The 20,369-nt window shown below is 40.3% G+C and overlaps 1 protein-coding gene across 4 annotated transcripts in view; it reads right to left on the bottom strand.

The window, feature by feature from the left end:
* CEP350 (centrosomal protein 350) overlaps positions 1-18,211 on the bottom strand; it is a 162,501-nt gene extending 144,290 nt beyond the window's left edge. For all 4 annotated transcript variants that reach the window (XM_019976221.2, XM_019976224.2, XM_019976223.2 and 1 more), the window contains exon 1: positions 18,074-18,211. The gene's annotated coding sequence lies outside the window, so the exon portion shown is untranslated. The remainder of the gene's footprint in view (positions 1-18,073) is intronic.
* Between the last annotated feature and the right edge of the window lie 2,158 nt (positions 18,212-20,369).

The raw sequence follows: 20,369 nt of genomic DNA, 5'->3' as shown, positions 1-20,369 counted from the left end.
GCTCAGGGGCGGCGGCCAAGAGGAGCTACCCCATTTCCAAGGTAAGGAGCAGCCGCTGTGCTTCACTGGAGAAGCCATGAAGAGATACCCCACGCCCAAGGTAAGAGAAACCCAAGTAAGACGGTAGGTGTTGCAAGAGGGCATCAGAGGGCAGACAGACTGAAACCACAATCACAGACAACTAGCCAATTTGATCACACGGAACACAGCTTGTCTAACTCAATGAAACTATGCCATGCCAAGTGGGGCCACCCAAGACGGGTCATGGTGGAGAGGTCTGACAGAATGTGGTCCACTGGAGAAGGGAATGGCAAACCACTTCAGTATTCTTGCCTTGAGAACCCCATGAACAGTATGAAAAGGCAAAAAGATAGGACACTGAAAAATGAACTCCCCAGGTTGGTAGGTGCCCAATATGCTACTGGAGATCAGTGGAGAAATAACTCCAGAAAGAATGAAGGGATAGAACCAAAGCAAAAACAACACCTAGTTGTGGATGTGACTGGTGATAGAAGCAAGGTTTGATGCTGTAAAAAGCAATATTGCATAGGAACCTGGGATGTTAGGTCCAGGAATAAAGGCAAATTGGAAGTGGTCAAACAAGAGATGGCAAGAGTGAATGTAAACATTCTAGGAATCAGCGAACTAAGATGGACTGGAATGGGTGAATTTAACTCAGATGACCATTATATCTACTACTGTGGGCAGGAATCCCTTAGAAGAAATGGAGTAGCCATCACGGTCAACAAGAGAGTCCAAAATGCAGTACTTGGATGCAAACTCAAAAACAACAAAACGATCTCTGTTCGTTTCCAAGGCAAACCATTCAATATCACAGTAATCCAAGTCTATGCCCTGACCAGTAATGCTGAAGAAGCTTAAGTTGAACGGTTCTGTGAAGACCTCCAAGACCTTTTAGAACTAACACCCAAAAAAGATGTCCTTTTCATTATAAGGGACTGGAATGCAAAAGTAGGAAGTCAAGAAATACCTGGAGTAACAGGCAAACTTGGCCTTGGAGTACAGAATGAAGCAGGGCAAAGGCTAATAGAGTTTTGCCAAGAAAATGCACTGGGCATAGCAAACACCCTCTTCCAACAACACAAGAGAAGACTCTACACATGGACATCACCAATGGTCAACACCGAAATCAGACTGATTATATTCTTTGCAGCCAAAGATGGAGAAATTCTACACAGTCAGCAAAAATAAGACCAGGAGCTAACTGTGGCTCAGATCATGAACTCCTTATTGCCAAATTCAAAACCACTAGACCATTCATGTATGACCTAAATCAAATCCCTTATGATTATACAGTGGAAGTGAGAAATAGATTTAAGGGACTAGATCTGATAGAGTGCCTGATGAACTATGGATGGAGGTTCGTGACATTGTACAGGAGACAGGAATCAAGACCATCCCCAAAAAAAAGAAATGCAAAAAAGAAAAATGGCCGTCTGAGGAGGCTTAGAAATAGCTGTGAAAAGAAGAGAAGCAAAAAGAAAAGGAAAAAAGGAAAGATATACCCATTTGAATGCAGAGTTCCAAAGAATAGCAAGGAGAGATAAGAAAGTCCTCCTCAATGATCAGTGCAAAGAAACAGAGGAAAACAATAGAATGGGAAAGACTAGAGATCTCTTCAAGAAAATTAGAGATACCAAGGGAACATTTCACGCAAAGATGAACTCAATAAAGGACAGAAATGGTATGGACCTAACAGAAGCAGAAGATATTAAGAAGAGGTGGCAAGAATACACAGAAGAACTGTACAAAAAAGATCTTCATGACTCAGATAATCACAGTGGAGTGATCACTCACCTAGAGCCAGACATCCTGGAATGTGAAGTCAAGTGGGCCTTAGAAAGCAAGCATCACTACAAACAAAACTAGTGGAGGTGATGGAATTCCAGTTGAGCTGTTTCAAATCCTAAATGATGATGTTGTGAAAGTGCTGCAATCAATATGTCAGCAAATTTGGAAAACTCAACAGTGGCCACAGGACTGGAAAAGGTCAGTTTTCATTCCAATCCCAAAGAAAGACAATGCCAAAGAATGCTCAAACTACCACACAATTGCACTCATCACACACGCTAGTAAAGTAATGCTCAAAATTCTCCAAGCCAGGCTTCAGCAACACATGAACCATGAACTTCCAGATGTTCAAGTTGGTTTTAGAAAAGGCAGAGGAACCAGATATCAAATTGCCAACATTCGCTGGATCACTGAAAAAGCAAGAGAGTTCCAGGAAAACATCTATTTCTGCTTTATTGACTATGCCAAGGCCTTTGACTGTGTGGATCACAATTAACTGTGGAAAATTCTTAAAGAGATGGGAATACCAGGCCACCTGACCTGCCTCTTGAGAAACCTATATGCAGGTCCAGAAGCAACAGTTAGAATGGGACATGGAACAAAAGACTGGTTCCAAATAGGAAAAGGAGTACATCAAGGCTGTATACAATCACCGTGCTTATTTAACTTATATGCAGAGTACATCATGAGAAACGCTGAGCTGGAGGAAGCTCAAGCTGGAATCAAGATTGCTAGGAGAAATATCAATAACCTCAGATACGCAGATGACACCAACCCTTATGGCAGAAAGTGAAGAGGAACTAAAGAGCCTCTTGATGAAAGTGAAAGAGGAGAGTGAAAAAGTTGGCTTAAAGCTCAACATTCAGAAAACGAAGATCATGGCATCTGGTCCCATCACTTCACGGCAAACAGATGGGGAAACAGTGGAAACAGTGGCTGACTTTATTTTTGGGGGCTCCAAAATCACTGCAGATGGTGATCACAGCCATGAAATTAAAAGACGCTTACTCCTTGGAAGGAAAGTTATGACCAACCTAGACAGCATATTAAAAAGCAGAGACATTACAAAGGTCTGTCTAGTCAAGGCTATGGTTTTAAAGTAGTCATATATGTATGTGAATGTTGGACTATAAACAGGGCTGAGCACCAAAGAATTGACGGTTTTGAACTGTGGTGCTGGATAAGACTCTTCTGAGTCCCTTGGACTGCAAGGAGATCCAACCAGTCCATCCTAAAGGAAATCGGCCCTGAGTGTTCATTGGAAGGACTGATGTTGAAGCTGAAACTCCAATACTTTGGCCACCTGATGCAAAGAGCTGACTCATTTGAAAAGACCCTGATGTTAGGAAAGATTGAAGGTAGGAGGAGAAGGGGACGACAGAAGATGAGATGGTTAGATGGCATTACCAACTCAATGGACATGAGTTTGGGTAAATTCTAGGAGCTGGTGATGGACAGGGAAGCCTGGCGTGCTGTGGTTCATGGGGTCGCAAAGAGTCGGACACAACTGAGCGACTGAACTGAATTTAATGTTCACAATTCAGTGAGAGAGACATACATATAAACAAATAGAAACAGGAAAAAATAAAAAGGAATCAAAGAAAGAGCTGCCAGTGAAAGGATATATACGAAAGAGAGTGAAGTAGATCATTAGAAGTGACAAGCAACACGATCACAGAAGCAGAAGAGGTGGATGAAAAACCAGGCTAAGAATTCCCTGGCAGGTCCAGAGATTAGGACTCCACATTCTCACTGTGAAGGGCCTGGTTTCGATCCCTGGTCAGGGAACTAAGTTCCCACAAGTTGCGAGGCATGGCCAAAAAAAAAAGAAAGCCAGGCTAGAAAACTACTCATATAAAGGAAGAGGAACACAATTAACCTATATCACTAGGCCAGTAAGCCAGTGAGGAAAAAAAAGAAATGGGAAACAAAGGAATGGAATTCATACCCTATTGATGAATTGCAAGTAGCCTATAAGAATATGTGGCAAAATAAACTACAAGGCACACATACAAAAAGTGTAATCGACCTTGCTGATAGCAGGGCAAAGAAGAGGTCTACAGGTGACCATTTAATAAGTTAAATGTACAACACCATGGAAAAAATGGGAGTCATTTGGTAAAAATACATCATCCATCATTAATGTACAATGAATCAGAAGACAGGAGCAAAAGACAATGTTATTGCTAGGGCTATAATCAAGTAAAGGCCTTATTACAATTGGGTCAAAAAACAGTACAAGAACTATGTATAAACTGTATTTGAGGTTCATTTATTCACTCTCTAGACATGTACAAGGTAATGAGCAGTTAAACTGGAGAAATAAATCCTGTAGCTCAGCTGATAAAGAATCCACCTGGGATGCAGGAGACTCCAGTTTGATTCCCCGGGTTGGGAAGGTCCGCTAGAGAAGGAATAGGCTACCCACTCCAGTATTCTTGGGCTTCCCTGGTGGCTCAGCTGGTAAAGATTCCACCTGCAGTGCAGGAGACCTGGGTTAGGAAGATTCCCCTGGAGAAGGGAACCCACTCCAGTATTCTGGCCTCAAGAATTCCATGAACTATATACTCCATGGGGTCACAAAGAGTCGGACACAACTAAGTGACTCTCACTTCACTTATACACTGTAATCAAGATTCACTGAACAGCAGAAACTACTCAGAAAAGGAAGACATTTCTCCCAGCTACTCACCCAGAGAAAAGATTAACTACTAGACCCATAGTTTCAACCTCATGAAAAATCTTAGTGTTTTTTGGAGGGGAATGGTACGGCCCCAGCTAAACAGATACTTTGTGGGAATTACTAGAAGGGTATCACTAGAGGGCTTCCCAAGTGGAACAGTGGTAAAAAAAATTCACCTGCCAATGCAGGAGGGGTAGGAGACACAGGTTTGATCCCTGAGTTGGGAAGATCCCCTAGAGGAGGAAATGGCAACCCACTCTAATATTCTTCCCTGGAATACTGGACAGAGGAGCCTGACGGGCTGCAGTCCATGGGGTCAGACACGACTTAGCAACTGAACATTCACACATCATTGCAAACTGTCAGGTTACAATTTGGCAAACACACCTGCCTTGTTGAGAATTCCATGTCTGGGACTTCCCTGGTGGCACAGTGAATGAGAATCTGCCTGCCAATGAAGGGGACATGGGTTTGATTCCTGGTCCGGGAGGATTCTATGTGCCACAGAGCAACTGGGCCCATACACCATAAATGCTGAGCCTGAGGGCTGCAACTACTGAGGTCCGTGTGCCCCAGAGCCTGTACTCCACAACTGGGGGGGCAGGGGGTGAGCAATGGGTGGCCTGTGCTCACCATAGCTGAGAGGGCCTATGAAGAGCAGCAAAAGTCTAGCACAGTCAAAAATATATAAAAAATGAATTAAAAAAAAAAAAAAAGAATTCCATGTCTGTTAGCAATCAAATTTCCTGATTCTGGAAGTATCATGATGTTCTTGAGTGTATATCCTCAGCAGATATGAACTCTGATGTATACTGAAACCCAATAACAAAAATTCTACATTCCCAATCATTCCCACTGTAAGTAAGATTCTAAGCAGCCAGGCAATGCCTTTCACCAAGCAGCTGCGGAGTTCCTGTCTCTTGAGTATACTTTCTCAAGAAGTTCTAGAGGAGATATCACCTGGATAACACATTAAAAACAGATGCCAAGGCTCTACTCCAAGAGATTCTGAATCAGTGGATCTGCTGCTGCTGCTAAGTCGCTTCAGTCATGTCTGACTCTGTGCAACCCCACAGATGGCAGCCCACCAGGCTCCCCTGTCCCTGGGATTCTCCAGGCAAGAACACTGGAGTGGGGTGCCATTGCCTTCTCCACAGTGGATCTGAGAAGTAAAAAAACCTGTATTTTTAAAGGTCTACAGAAATCCCAATACATATGAGCTTTGAGAACTACAGCTCTAGAAATCATCTTCAATCTACTCTTTGAAGCCTGAAGCCCCAAAACACTGTTGATCCCATAAAGATGAGCATCAGTGGAGAGAACTAATCCTATTCCCCAACCACCTGACAGCATCTCTCTCCTGAAGTTCCAGAACACTTGACAACAACAATCATTTTAAACCAGGAAGCAAAATCACAGACCTCTAACACTATGGTGGATGAACATGAGAGCATTTAGTAGGAAATAACCACAGCTAATATAGTCCATGTTTCTTCTATGTGGGCCAAGGGAGCACATTACTTTTCACACATTATTTCCAATCTCATGAGGCAATATTCCTATACTCATTGTACTGATGAAGAAATAGTATCAGACAATGGAACTAGTCCTAGGTCATTCAGCTAATAAAAGACAGAACTGGAAATTAAATCTAGATCTCTCCCTTTCTCAAACCTCTGAAAGGTACTAATGGTCATTCATATAATGGCAGTCACTGGCATACAGATGATAGCTTTGGGCATAGGAAAGGTCACCCAGGGAGAAAACACAGTACTAGAGAAGAAAAGAACCCAAGGTCAAACTCTCTTGCACCTCAAGATTTGAAAGACAAGGACTAGCTAGCAAAGGAGACCGAGAAAGGGAAGTAGAGTGGAGGTAGAAAATCAGAGTGTAGTGTATAGAAGTCAAAGGAAAGAGAATATGTCAAGAGAGTGGTCAGATGAGATGAATGCTGCCAAAAGGCCAAGCAGGTTGAGAATTTGCTATCTGAAAATGCTCACTAGGTTTACAGATAAAGAGCTCTTTGGTGATTTTACTGAGAGCTAAATGCAGAGAAATGGGGGTAGCAAATTCACTGGAACTGCTTGGAGAGAGACTGAAAAGTATCTTCTAAACACTGACAGAAAACGGATTCGACTCTTTTGAGAAGTCTGTAAAGGAAAAAACAGCAGTAACGGAGGAGGGTATTGTGTTGAGGGATTTTTGTGTTTAAGTAAGATTTAATTAAGTATAAATGATGATAAGAAGAATCTCAGAGAGAAAAGAAGGCTAGAGATACATATGAGAGAAAATATAATTGATGGTTACCAAGTTTCTTGAGAGAACCTGGAGTGAGGAAATGTTAAAACAGATGAAGTGTTCTTACGGTCCCTTTCCTCTAAAAGTTACTTTTTCTTTTTTTCCATTCTCCCTATTTATGAACTCTTAGCCTGCATAGTAAAAGGGAAAGATAAAACGTAAATATAATTCCTTTAAATTTCTCAGTTCTGGTTGGTCGTCTCTTAGACTGTACTTACTTCTCTTATGAGGTCAATATTTTGGTGATCCATGAAGTATGAACTCCTTGTTGGCCTTAGATTATGACTGTTATCAAGCAAATAGTTTTTTCGTTGCAGTCTTATTTGACTTATAGGTTTTCCTGCTTTTTATTTATATCACTTTTAACTAGATTCTTTTTATACCATTTATCATAGCTTTTTTGAAACTGTGTTTCCATTTTCTACTGGCAAGTTAGTCTCACCCTGAGCTATGGTTTGGAAGTTAGCTGTCAGTCCTTTCCCCACCACTACTCCACTGCTTCTGCAGCCCTCTCCTTTCCCATACACACACTCGCCATTTTTATTTTTGAGTTCATTGTTTGGAGCTTTCATTTATATTTTACTTGATGCATATAGAGTAAATTGCCAAATACAGTTTCTTTTTTAGTTCTTGTGATATCTGACTTTAGTCTGAACAAAGCAGTATTGTTCATTTATGCTTTGACTTTTACACAAAACAACTTGTTTCTCTGTAAGATGGCAGTTAAACTCACTGTAAAATTTACACTAAAACTCCTCAGTCAAATAAATAACAAAAGTATTCTCAAGTTTTCTGAAAATTAAGTTTACAGTAGTGTAAGAAGACCAAGAGCAATACAGTGATACAGAGCCTATGTTATTGATTTCTGAAACTATGGTCAGATCTCATCTCTGATAGCCTAGCCCATATAACCAACTGCTTATTTAGAAATCTCAAAGCACATCACACTTATCATCTCCAAAATCCAACTCATGATTATTCCCAAAAACCAAAAGAGGTGTTTCCTATCGCACTCCAGTTGCACAAGCAAGAAATAGCCACAAGAAGTCAATAATTATACTATATGACCTCTAAGACCCTTTGAATTTATAATCTATACCACCAGCTCTCAGAGTATGGTCCAGGCATCTCTGAGGATCTATAAGACCATTTTGAGGGTGTCTTTAAAGTTATAATTATTTCCATAATAACATGAAGACTTTATTTGTCTTTTTCACTCTCATCAGAGTGCATGTAGTGGAGTTTCCCGAAGGCTCCATGACATATATCACACAGACTGAATACAGAAGCAGATATGAGAATCCAGGTACCTTCTATTAGATCAAGCATTAAAAAGATTTGAAAACTGCCAAACAATGCCACTTTCTAATTTTTTTTTGTTTTGGAAAATATAGCTTTTTTTTATTTAAAACTATTATGTATTAATAGTCCCTTCTCCAGGGGATCTTCCCAACTCAGGGACTGAACCAGAGTCTCCTGCATTGCAGGCAGATTCTTTACCATCTGAGCCACCAGGGAAGCCCAATATGATATGAGTTTATGGCTATTTTAAATAAATAAATGTTTAAATTTCTAATAAAATATATATCAGTAGATATAGTCCACATAAAAGCTCCTTGAATTTTCAATAAATCAAGAATATAATGTGTCTTCTTGACACGGAGAGGTATGAGAAACACTGATCTGTATCTATCACAAGTGCGTGCATGCTAAGCTGCTTCAGTCACGTCCGACTCTTTGCGACCCTATGGACTGAAGCCCACCAGGCTTCTCTGTCCAAGAGATTCTCCAGGCGGGAATATTGGAGTAGGCTCCCAGGCCCTCCTCCACGGGATCTTCCCAACCCCGGGACCAAACCCACGTCTCTTACATCTCCTGCACTAGTAGGTGGACTCTTTACCACTAGTGCTACCTGGGAAGCCCATATTTATCATATGTATATACAAATAAGATGTGACACTTTGAAACAGCCAACTCTCAAGTATCTTCTAGCAGTAAATTTTCCTTTCACATTTACTGACAGCACTCTCATTCAGTCACACAGACTCATTCAGCTCAACTTTTTACTGAGCACCAACTATGTGCCAGGTACTGGGGATAAAAGATGAAAGATGTGACTTTGTTCTGGCTCTCCCAAGGAGTACTTTCCATACCTTTGCTTCATTTCTCTCATCTTTATCAGACCCTATGTAACAACCATCCCTGCCTGAAAGGTTGAGAAAACCAACCCTGCAATAATCATACTATCTAGTCTCAAAGTGGACAAATTTACTAAGGACCAGGCTAGGAAAAGTGGAAAACATTCCAGCTCTAAATCAGACCTGTACTGTTCCATGTAAATTCTCAGAGTAACCAATACTCCCCTAATGAAGTGAAGGCGCTCAGTCGTGTCTGACTCTTTGCAACCCCATGGACTGTAGCCTGCCAGGCTCCTCTGTCCATGGAATTTTCCAGGCAAGAATACTGGAGTGGGTTGCCATTTCCTTCTCCAGGGGATCTTCCTAAGCCAGGGATCGAACCCGGGTCTCCCGCTTTATAGGCAGATGCTTTTACCATCTGAGATCTGAGAATTAGCCTTACCTCTTCTCATGTACAATATACAAACCTCAACAACTACTTTTACAAATGAAGAATAACTGCCTATAATCCAGGAAATCCAAAAAAACCCTGTAATATTTGGTACCAGTTTGGCCTCTGGAGTATAAGAGGCTGGATAAGGATTGCAAAGAATGCAATGTCTTCCACTGATATGAAATGAAGAGCTAAACCAGAGCCTAACTAAAGGTACCCCTAGTCTTTTATTTTTAAAACCCTAAAAATAGGAACCTATATTTTGTTCCACCTACTATCTAGTTATCCACTCTGAATATTTACTCCTCTAAATTGATTTCAAGGAATATATCCCTATAAAAGTGTCTTATGGTACGAATCAGGATTTTTTTTTTCCCCTAAAGTATGAAATTTTCACTACAAAAGCTTCCCTAATACAGAAGAAACCATTAACACTGGTTAACTCTGCGGAGAAAGAGTGAGAGTCTGAGAAAGCAGATTTTCCAGTGGATATGCTTTTGAATTTGTTAAAGCAGTCTGGCCTCTGGAGTACAGAAGGCTGGGTAAGGATTGCATTTATCACCTTGTGAGGAAACAAGCAAGGAAAAATAATTTTCAGAAGTTTTCCTCAACATTCAATAATTTAGCTAATTTAGAGGCTGTTAAGGAAACAAATACAATTTTTTATTTCATTGGAAGCCTCTGACTTCTTGACACTGTGCAGTCGCTCCCATTTTGTGGATCTATAGCACTTTACCTTTCCTCTTACCTCCCCAACCCCCATACTATTATTTACATATCTGTCTTTTACATGGGACTGTAGGGATGATGTTTTATTCTTTATAGCCCTAGTCCATGCACAGTACACAGCACATACTAGGTGCCTCAGACCTCTCTGCTGAATGATGGCCCCACTGATAACTATCAGAATCCAATTCGTAAATGCAAACAGAGCAAAAGAAACAAAAACAAAAAAACCCAAAGGTATTTCATATAATATGAAGAGGTTAACCACTGGAAAGCAAAAATTTCTCTCGTGGTAATATATTAAAAAAATAAGGATTATAAAATAACAGTTATACAGATATATTTTATATTTTAAAATAAGCCCCAAACTAAAATAAATTAAAATACTCTTATAAATTTAGACATGAAATCATGAATGAAATGAAGCCTGTTAACATATATGAACCCAGTGCTATTATTACTCATGCATGATTTTTAAATCTAGTTTTTAAAAAGTCCACTTAAGGAGAAGGAAATAGCAGCCCACTCCAGTATCCTTGCCTGGAAAATCCCATGGACGGCGGAGCCTGGTAGGCTACTGTCCATAGGGTCGCAAAGAGTCAGACACGACTGAGGAAAGGGAAGAAGAAAAAAAAAAAAGTCCACTTACAACAACAAAAAATTTAATTGGTTATTTTTTTTAAAAATCACTTAACCCCAAACTTATCAAAGATAAATCCAATTCTTCTGGTTGCAAAAATATCCTTTCATCTATAACAAGACCTCCTTTACATCATTATTTCTCTACAGAATTTAAATGTTTCATCATTTCAACAAGAGAGTGAAGCATCTACACAGATTTTCAGAGATATATCTATGGAAGTGTAGTCCAACTCCATTTATAACTAATTACAGAGAACACAGCATGTTAGAGTTGAAAGTGAGGAGTCACCTAGCCTCATCTTTTTCAAATATCAGTAATGGAACCATTAGCAGATCAAAACGAAATCAACCTGGTGGGCTGAAGCTTGAATTTTTTATTGAAACCAAATAAAACTACATTGAAATATCAGAGTGTATTGGATTTTTAAAGTGAAGCTTCCATTTCATTTTACATAAAAATATATATGTAGCTATGTGTATTATGTTCCCGTGGAAAATCTATTTTATACTGTGAGTGTCCCAAAGAGTTCATGAGGTTCCCAAGCTTTCTCAGTTCACAGAATCTTTAGTGTATCAGTTATTTTTCACAGTGCTCATAGGCTAAAAAAATATTTAATGGAAATAGCCCCATTTATTAGGCAGTTAGGTCCATACAACCTAATAAGTATTTATAGCTTAACAACTTAGTAGCAACTGAAAAACACATAGCAAATTAAAAGAAATATTTTAATTACTAAATAACCACAATTACCTACTAATGGGATGTGTGCACCTAATAGATAGTACATAATTTTTCAAACCTTGAAATCACTTTGGATACAGCCACTTTGATTTACTGTTTCACACTGATTTCTGCACAGAACTTTCCTTTAATCACAACCACCACCAAAACCTAGCTTTCTTTTTTTTATTTTTTAATTGAAGGATAATTGCTTTACAGAATTTTGTTGTTTTCTGTCAAACCGCAACATCAATCAGCCATAGGTATACCTATATCCCCTCCCTTTTGAACCTCCCTCTCATTTCCCCTCCCTATCCTACCCCTCTAGATTGATACAGAGCCCCTGTTTGAGTTTCCTGAGCCAAACAGCAGATTCTAGCTTTTTGAAGACACATTGTCTTCAAAAGACTCCCAAAGGAAAGGAACACAAACTCAAGCACAGTATCTCAAACTAATAGTTTGATCAAGGGCTCACAGATGCCAAATATTCCAAAGATGATGGTGTGAAAGTGCTGCACTCAATATGTCAGCACATTTGGAAAACTCAGCAGTGGCCACAGGACTGGAAAAGGGCAGTTTTCATTCCAATACCAAAGAAAGGTAATGCCAAAGAACGCTCAAACTACCGCACAATTGCACTCATCACACACGCTAGCAAAGTAATGCTCAAAATTCTCAGGTTTCAACAACACGTGAACCGTGAACTTCCAGATGTTCAAGTTGGTTTTAGAAAAGGCAGAGGAACCAGAGATCAAATTGCCAACATCCGCTGGATCATCAAAAAAGCAAGAGAGTTCCAGAAAAACATCTATTTCTGCTTTATTGACTTTGCCAAAGCCTTTGACTGTGTGGATCACGATAAACTGTGGAAAATTCTGAAAGAGATGGGAATACCAGACCACCTTTCCTGCTTCTTGAGAAACCTATATGCAGGTCCAGAAGCAACAGTTACAATGGGACATGGAACAAAAGACTGGTTCCAAATAGGAAAAGGAGTACGTCAAGGCTGTATACAATCACTGTGCTTATTTAACTTATATGCAGAGTACATCATGAGAAACGCTGAGCTGGAGGAAGCTCAAGCTGGAATCAAGATTGCTAGGAGAAATATCAATAACCTCAGATATGCAGATGACACCACCCTTATGGCAGAAAGTGAAGAGGAACCAAAGAGCCTCTTGATGAAAGTGAAAGAGGAGAGTGAAAAAGTTGGCTTAAAGCTCAACATTCAGAAAACGAAGATCATGGCATCTGGTCCCATCACTTCACGGCAAACAGATGGAGAAACAGTGGAAACAGTGGCAGACTTTATTTTTCTGGGCTCCAAAATCACTGCAGATGGTGACTGCAGCCATGAAATAAAAAGACACTTACTCCTTGGAAGAAAAGTTATGACCAACCAAGACAGCATGTTAAAAAGCAGAGACATTACTTTGTCAACAAAGGTCCATCCAGTCAAGGCTATGGTTTCAAAGTGGTCATATACGGATGTGAATGTTGGACTATAAAGAGGGCCGAGCACCAAAAAATTGATGCTTTTGAACTGTGGTGTTGGAGAAGACTCTTGAGAGTCCCTTGGACTGCAAGGAGATCCAGTATATCCTAAAGGAAATCAGTCCTGAATGTTTATTGGAAGGATTGATGTTGAAGCTGAAACTCCAATACTTTGGCCGCCTGATGCAAAGAGCTGATTCATTTGAAAAGACCCTGATGGTGGGGAAGACTGAAGGCAGGAGGAGAAGGGGATGACAGAGGATGAGATGGTTGGATGGCACCATCGACTCAATGGACATGAGTTTGAGTAAACTCTGGGAGTTGATGATGGACAGGGAGGCTTGGCGTGCTGCAGTCCATGGGGTTGCAAAAAGTCGGACACGACTGAGTGACTGAACTGAACTGAACTGAACCCACAGTTGTCAAGTATAACTGTTTCCCTCAAGAATTTAGAAACATCCCACTGTGCCCAGGAGAGTTTACTACAGTGCTCCCAGGTACCTCACAGCATCACAGCATGGCCGGGGGATCCAAGGTTTAAGAAACACTGATCCAGTCTATGTGCTTACTTTGTAAATTAAGAAATAATATGTAAGGTCACAAGGTGAGAAGAAAATAAATACACTCACTTGAAATTTTCATAGATTAGTTTTAACTCTCCATTAATAAAAGTTTTAAAATAGAACCTAATCATGTGATATTCTGTGAATGAACTCTGTAGCTCTCTGAAAAATTATATTCAAAAATACATTTATATTTTTGTATAATAGAGAAAAATTCTACCTCAATATTGTTTTCAGAAAAATTTTCAAAAATGATAAAAAGTGGAACTTACAATTAAGAACACAAAAATGTCTAAAGGAAAAAAAAAAGAAAGTCATCTACTCTCCCAGCCATAAACACGGCTAATAGTTTAATGTCTATCCCTTACAGAGCCTTTCCTATGCACATACAAAATCAAAACAAAATCAAACTACATTTCTTTGCCTATGTTTTTGTTTTTACACTGAATCACATTCCACAGTTAGTGCAACTAATTTTTTTCATTCGATATTATATCATGAACATTCTTCCCTGTCAGAACATAACAATAATTGCAAATACATATGTAGGGCGTGCGTGCGTGCATGCTAAATCACTTCAGTCATGTCTGACTCTGGTCCGCCAGGCTCCTCTGTTTATGGGGATTCTCCAGAAAAGAATACTGGAGTGGGTTACCATGCCGCCCTCCTCCAGGGGATCTTCCAGACCCAGGGATCGAACTTATGCCTTTTATGTCTCCTGCACTGGCAGGCAGGTTCTCTGTGCTTACTTAGGGCTTAAACATTAACTCATTTAATTCTCTCAACAGCTCTGGCAGGTGAGAACTATGATTATATCCACTTTACAGATGAGTTTAAGTAACCTGCTAATGGTCACAGCTAATAAATGGTTAGGATGCGATCCCAGAAAATGGGCTGCATGGTCCCTGTGCTCAAAGAAACACTCAGTTACTTCTCATGAAGGAAGTATAGCTCTCCCTCAATCTGTTAATAAGTGCATCGTACGTCACAGCATAAATATGCTATAATTTTAACTATGCCCTTACCAATGGACATTTAGGACTTTTTTTTACTATTTATAAATGTTATAGACATCTATTTGTAATAATACTAAAATGATCATCCTTATAGATGTGTTCTTGTGCTTCTGTATTAAAATTTCTGTAAACTCCTAAAAAAGAAATGACTCTACCAAATAATATGTGCAGTTTTAATTTTGATAGGTAATGCCAAATTTCCTTCCAGAAACAGCTGTACCACGTTATAGTCCCAATGACAGAGAAGAGGGTTGAGATTCATGTTTAAGTTAAAAAATATTTTTGATTCATGAAAAGTGAAGCCTCTTTTGAGTTTTTAACTAATACTTATACAATTTCTTCTTATAGAGAAGAGATTGCTGGTTGATCACAATTACCCTCTCATTTGATAAGTATCTTCATATTAAACAAATGTAGTAGAGTCTGCATAGTGGAGTCTTCAGTTATGAAATCAACTATGGGTGAGATATTTCCTCTATATGATAGTCTATTTACTTATGTATAAAACGTGGGAATTGGACTAGCTAGCCTTTAAGATTTAAAACTCCCAATGCTGTAATTAAGAAGTGACTTAAGGTTATTAAAGGCTGTAATTACAATACTAGTGTAACAGGTCAGGGTCTTAAAGCTCCCATTTCCTTTAAATTACAATAACTATTGCCAGAACATCTAGGCAAATCATTAAAATAGTCAATAAAGTTTTTAGGATCTACCTGTGGCTTATTCTCAATATCTTTTAATCCCAGGCTGTCATTCCCCTGCCACCTACCAAAGCTGAGTTTACCTGTGAAGTATATTCCTAAGAAGAGCTGATGTGTGCTTAGGAACCATGAACTAGTATTTTACTTCGTTTATATACTATACCAACACCACTCTCTAGTCAGTTTATTCAGCCAATATTTATTGACTATTTTTCTGTGTGCTAGGCACTGGGTGCACAATAGTTGATAGACAATCTCTGCCATCATGGAACTTACAGCGAGATGAGAAAGGCAAATAACCCAAAGAAACCACTAGCAAATGTGCAGTTATACTTGCTCACTGAACAAAAAAATATTAACACACAAAAAAAGACTGCAATCTTTTGATAATTCAGGTTTAGGAGGAGGCTATTTTGTGACATTAGAAATTGACATGGAAAAAAAAAGTCAATAAAGAAAATTACTTCACAACTTGCCCCACAAGGCAAAATTAGCAATCACAAATACAGGCGGCAAGTTAACTTTTAAAATCATCGATTCTATAATAAAATCACCAAGATGTCAATACTTTTCAGTGATGCTGCTTGTGGCTTGAATATTTGTTTCAACTAAACAAAAATATAAACTATCTGAAACACTAAAAATGACAGAACTCTCAGTATCCAAACAAAATGAAAGATGACAAATTAACTACCATTTCTTAAGAACATTGTTCAACCAAAAAGTACATATAGAAGTAAAGCAATTCACTACAATAATTCATGGCTTGTTACTAATTAACCTAATGCTATGAAAATACTAATTTTTTAAAGAACTGACAGTCATCAATATAAGGAACTTCTGGCTTACCAAAAGGAAGAAAAAATAACTTTTTTAGATGTAAAAAGAAAACAAATCCCAGAAATATCTATATTAATATTCAATTTTAAGTGATATTAATCCTAGGATGTTAACTAATTTATGATCACTTCACAATATATACAAAGATCGAATCATTGTTATACACCTGAAACTAATATGTCAATTATACCTCAATGAAGTAAATAAAAATTTTAAAGCCTTTGATCATCAGTGGAAATAAGAGCATCATTCACATAAATAAATGAACTTTCTTGTTCATTTATTTATTCCCTGTCAATTTCCACAACTGCAAAATAAAGACATTTGTCAAATGTACCTCATAAAGTTGCTATGAGGTCTAAATAAAATAATTTATGTGGAAGCACACCAAAAAATGATGTAATTTATTTTAGCAGCAGCTTCTTTTTGCTCCAACAGTAACTTACAGCTATTTAACTAACAACAAAATTTATTAGATAGTGACTTCATCTTCCTTTCTTCAGTAAAAGTGTTATAAAATGGACAAAAGACTAGCAATTAGAGCATTAGAAAAAAATTCTAAACTTCATAATTCATTGATTACCCAACAGGAGGCTGGTTGTTCAAGTATTAACACTCTTACATAACACCATACTCCAATATATCTTAGAGAATCAGAGAAATTCTTCTACATATGCATGAAATTTTTTACATATTATAACTAACCATCATTACAAACACATGCCCTGCTAGTCACTAAGCAAAGATAAGATACACATGTATTTAAACATATATACAATGTATCCTAGTTTTGTGTTTATTTTTCTGATTAAAGTATCTTAAATTGAATGCAATGACAGTTCAACAGTTCAGATTTATTTTATTACACTGAATGGAGTCTGCCAATTTAGCACACCAAAACTAATTACTACATTCCCATGAGCTTAAGGCAACTTCTACCACAGGTCTAACAAACAAACCCCCAAAGTCACAATCTCATGTTATGATTAATAGCAGCACGGTGCCTTGTTTAAAAAACAATATTTTAAACTACGAAAATGTTTTTTGGAGAGTGGTTTATCACTGCTTCCACAAACCTTTTCCAGTTACTAGATTTGCCTAAAATAGCCATTCTTTTAAAACCCTTAAAAGTCAGGACTGGAGGAGGTATCGTTAACATGGCAACATAACCATTAACGACTTTTCGAAACTCAAAACAAGGATCACCATCAAAACAAAACAAACAGGTGGAGTACAGACATGGATACTGATCAGTATTCCTGACAACGCGTTTTTTTCCTATATGGAGGACTTGCTGCTACACCAAAACCACACCAAAATCTATACCTATGTGCAAACTTCCTATCCGAAAAGCCAGTCAAAATCCAACCCATATTTGTGACATTAGTTAAATGTCATTTAGTATGTTAGGCTACACTTTAAAGAGGGCGGGGGAGAATACTGACAGCTTACAAAGCGTACAAGCTTTTTAAATCTCCCCCTCCACCACTTGTGAATAAATGAATAGACGACATTCAGCAGCTGCCAGAGAAGCAGAAGATCAAAGTTTTCCCTATACTTGAGAACGTTTATTCCCACCAAAAAGGAACAGAAACTCGTCATCCTTGCCACTGTAGCCAGTTCCCCGGAATTTCCCAAAATATGCCTGATCTCCAAATGAAGAAGGGACACTTCTCTGGAGACCAAAGGCAAGAATGTATCTCACATCTTTTGCAGAAGAGAGGAGGGTCGGGGGGGCGGGGGGGCGTCGCACGCACTGGCAGGTAAAGAAGGAAATCTCGTCCACGGCAGGCACCGGTGGGACCTGAAACCCAGGTCTCAGAATGGCCCTCCTAGCAAAGCTTCAGGACCCAGGGAGGCTCCTTCAGGGGGACGCCAGGCTGGGCCAGGGCTCCCCGCGCCCCGCCCCGCCTCTCTCGCCGCCGCCGCGGACCGGGGACCGCGGACAGAGGCAGCGGCGGCTCAGCGAGCATCCGCGGTCCTAGCCAGGTCCCCCCACAGCTCACCTGAGAGTGTCGCCTCCGCCCTCGGCCCCTACGGCGCATCCCGCGGGGCCTGGCGGAGGGTGCAGTGACGCCGCCCCGACCGGCCCCAGGGCTGCCCGGCCTGGCCTCCCCGCTCCGGGGACGCACCGGCTGCCCGCCTCACACCGGCTCCCGGGATCCGCCGGTCTGCAGAGAAGGAAGGAGAGGCAGAAAGGCTGCCTCCCCTCCCCCACAGCAAGCCACCCCCTGAGCTGCGGCTCTCTGCAGTTCCCTCTGGCGCAGGTCTGGCCCGGCTCCCCCGCCCGGGAGTCACTTCGGCAGCGGCGGCCCAGTCGCCATTACAGCCCAACAACTGACACGGAGGAGGAGCGGCGCCGGCGGCAGTGGCTGTGGCGGCGGCGCGAGGCAGGGCGGGAGCAGTCAGGGTCCGGGCAAACCTCGCGAGAACTGTCCCGAGTCGGCTCCAGAGGAATGCAACCTTCGGTTAGGGCCATGTTGAGTGTGGCCAAGAAGCGAATGGGAGATAAAACGATGAGAGGAACCTCAAGGGCGCCATGTTTTGTGTGGCGAAGTTTGAGCCTTGCAGGACCTGGGAGGAGCCAAAGTAGATCCGCAGCGGAGACCTCCCCCCCCCCGCCCCGCCCCGCCCCTTCGTCTCCCCCCTACTCCCATCCCCCGCCCTCTTTCTTCGGAAGCTAATTGGGCCTCTGACTGCGGATTTCACCCTGGGCCGGAAAAAAAAAAACAACAAGCTGGGGTTGTGACAAGAATGAACTGGAAGTCTGAAAATCGCAGCTTCTCAGAGTTTACGATGTTTCACCAGTTGTCCAAATAAATCTTCTGTATCCCAGTCAGTTTCAGAGTAATTGCGGCTCTGCGGCTGCCGCAGTTACCCAGTGCTGTCACTGGCCGTTTTATTCGCGAGGGTTACAATTCTGTTCAGCGTGCGCTCTGTCTAGTGGTTTAAGACCCCAGAGCAAGTAAAATGGACTTTTCTCCCGTTAGGTGTTGGCATTGTTATAACTGTGCTTTAAGAGACCCTTTGATCACCATATAGTCTAACATTTTTATCCTCTCCCTAGACTCTGCATGGTGAATTCTATGATCTGACAAGACTTAGCTTAAATGACATCTATTCTGCAAATAATGCCACCTGCTAGGTGCTCATTGCACATAAGCTCATTGCACATTGCACCCATCACTTTCCTCCACCTTCTGAACTCGTATATCCAAAGGTTGTTTTCGTCTTTATCCTTTACCCCAACAGGTTCTAGCATAGTAACTGAAGCATTGTGGGTGTTCAATAAATGCTTGTCGAGTGGATCTTAATAAAAGCAGGAGGCAATAACTGTCCCCTCTATGTAGGGCCTATACCTGTGCCTAAATAGGAGGTAAATGAATGTACAAAATTCCTGCACACGTGTAAAATGTGTGCTGTGTCTCCAGGAAGCTGTGCTGGAGGGAAGAACAGGAAATGTGGGTATCCCAGTGGTGTAAGTGGTAGCTAGAAAAACAACATAAGGAAAGAGTTCATTAGGTTTCCCCCAACTTTTCTATATAAAACAAAGAAATAGATGCTTTTCATGCTATTTTCTGAATGTATTCAACGATCTTATTGAGTATTATACTTATTTTTTAAAAAAACAGGAAATGAGTTCTGAAAAGCTATGTAATTTGCCCAGTATTAAACCATTAATAAAGGGCAGAATTTGTAGAATTTGAGGTCTCCTTAATCCAAAGACTATTTATATTTTTTTCATCCCCATGCTATCCCCTGGGCAATAGAGAAAATGCCAAAAATTTCTGTCACTGTGTGGGGAGCAGCGTTACCCTCATTTCAGCCTATGCACGATTTCCATCTCTTACAACTTGTAATCTTTGTTGTTACCATCTTTGGCCTCTCCCTCACCTTGAAAATACCTTAAACAAATCAAGCTCTCTCCTTTCCAACATCTCCTACTCCTATTGTTTATACCCTACAGGTTGGGTCCTGAGTATATTAAGTTTTATACTGTTTGCTCTTCATAAGAGTAACTAATCTCTTGAACAAGATTGGAAGCTTAATGAGGAAACGTTAACCTCCAAGTAGTTTCCACAGTGCTAGGCACATAATAGGTATTTAATGCAGCTCTGTTTTTTTCTCCTACTTCTTAGTAGACACCAAGATCAAATTTTTCTGAACTTAGCTTTGATTCTCAACTCTTTTTAAGCACTGGATCTTAGCCCTAAAACTTCAGACTGAATCTCTAACTGTCTTACCCATCTCCACATAGATACAGATCAGTGCCTCCAACTCCCAAATTAAGTTTATTGTTTT

This window comes from Bos indicus, chromosome 16, assembly GCF_029378745.1.
Source record: "Bos indicus isolate NIAB-ARS_2022 breed Sahiwal x Tharparkar chromosome 16, NIAB-ARS_B.indTharparkar_mat_pri_1.0, whole genome shotgun sequence".
Lineage (NCBI taxonomy): Eukaryota > Metazoa > Chordata > Mammalia > Artiodactyla > Bovidae > Bos > Bos indicus.
This window is presented reverse-complemented; position numbering and strand designations above follow the sequence as displayed.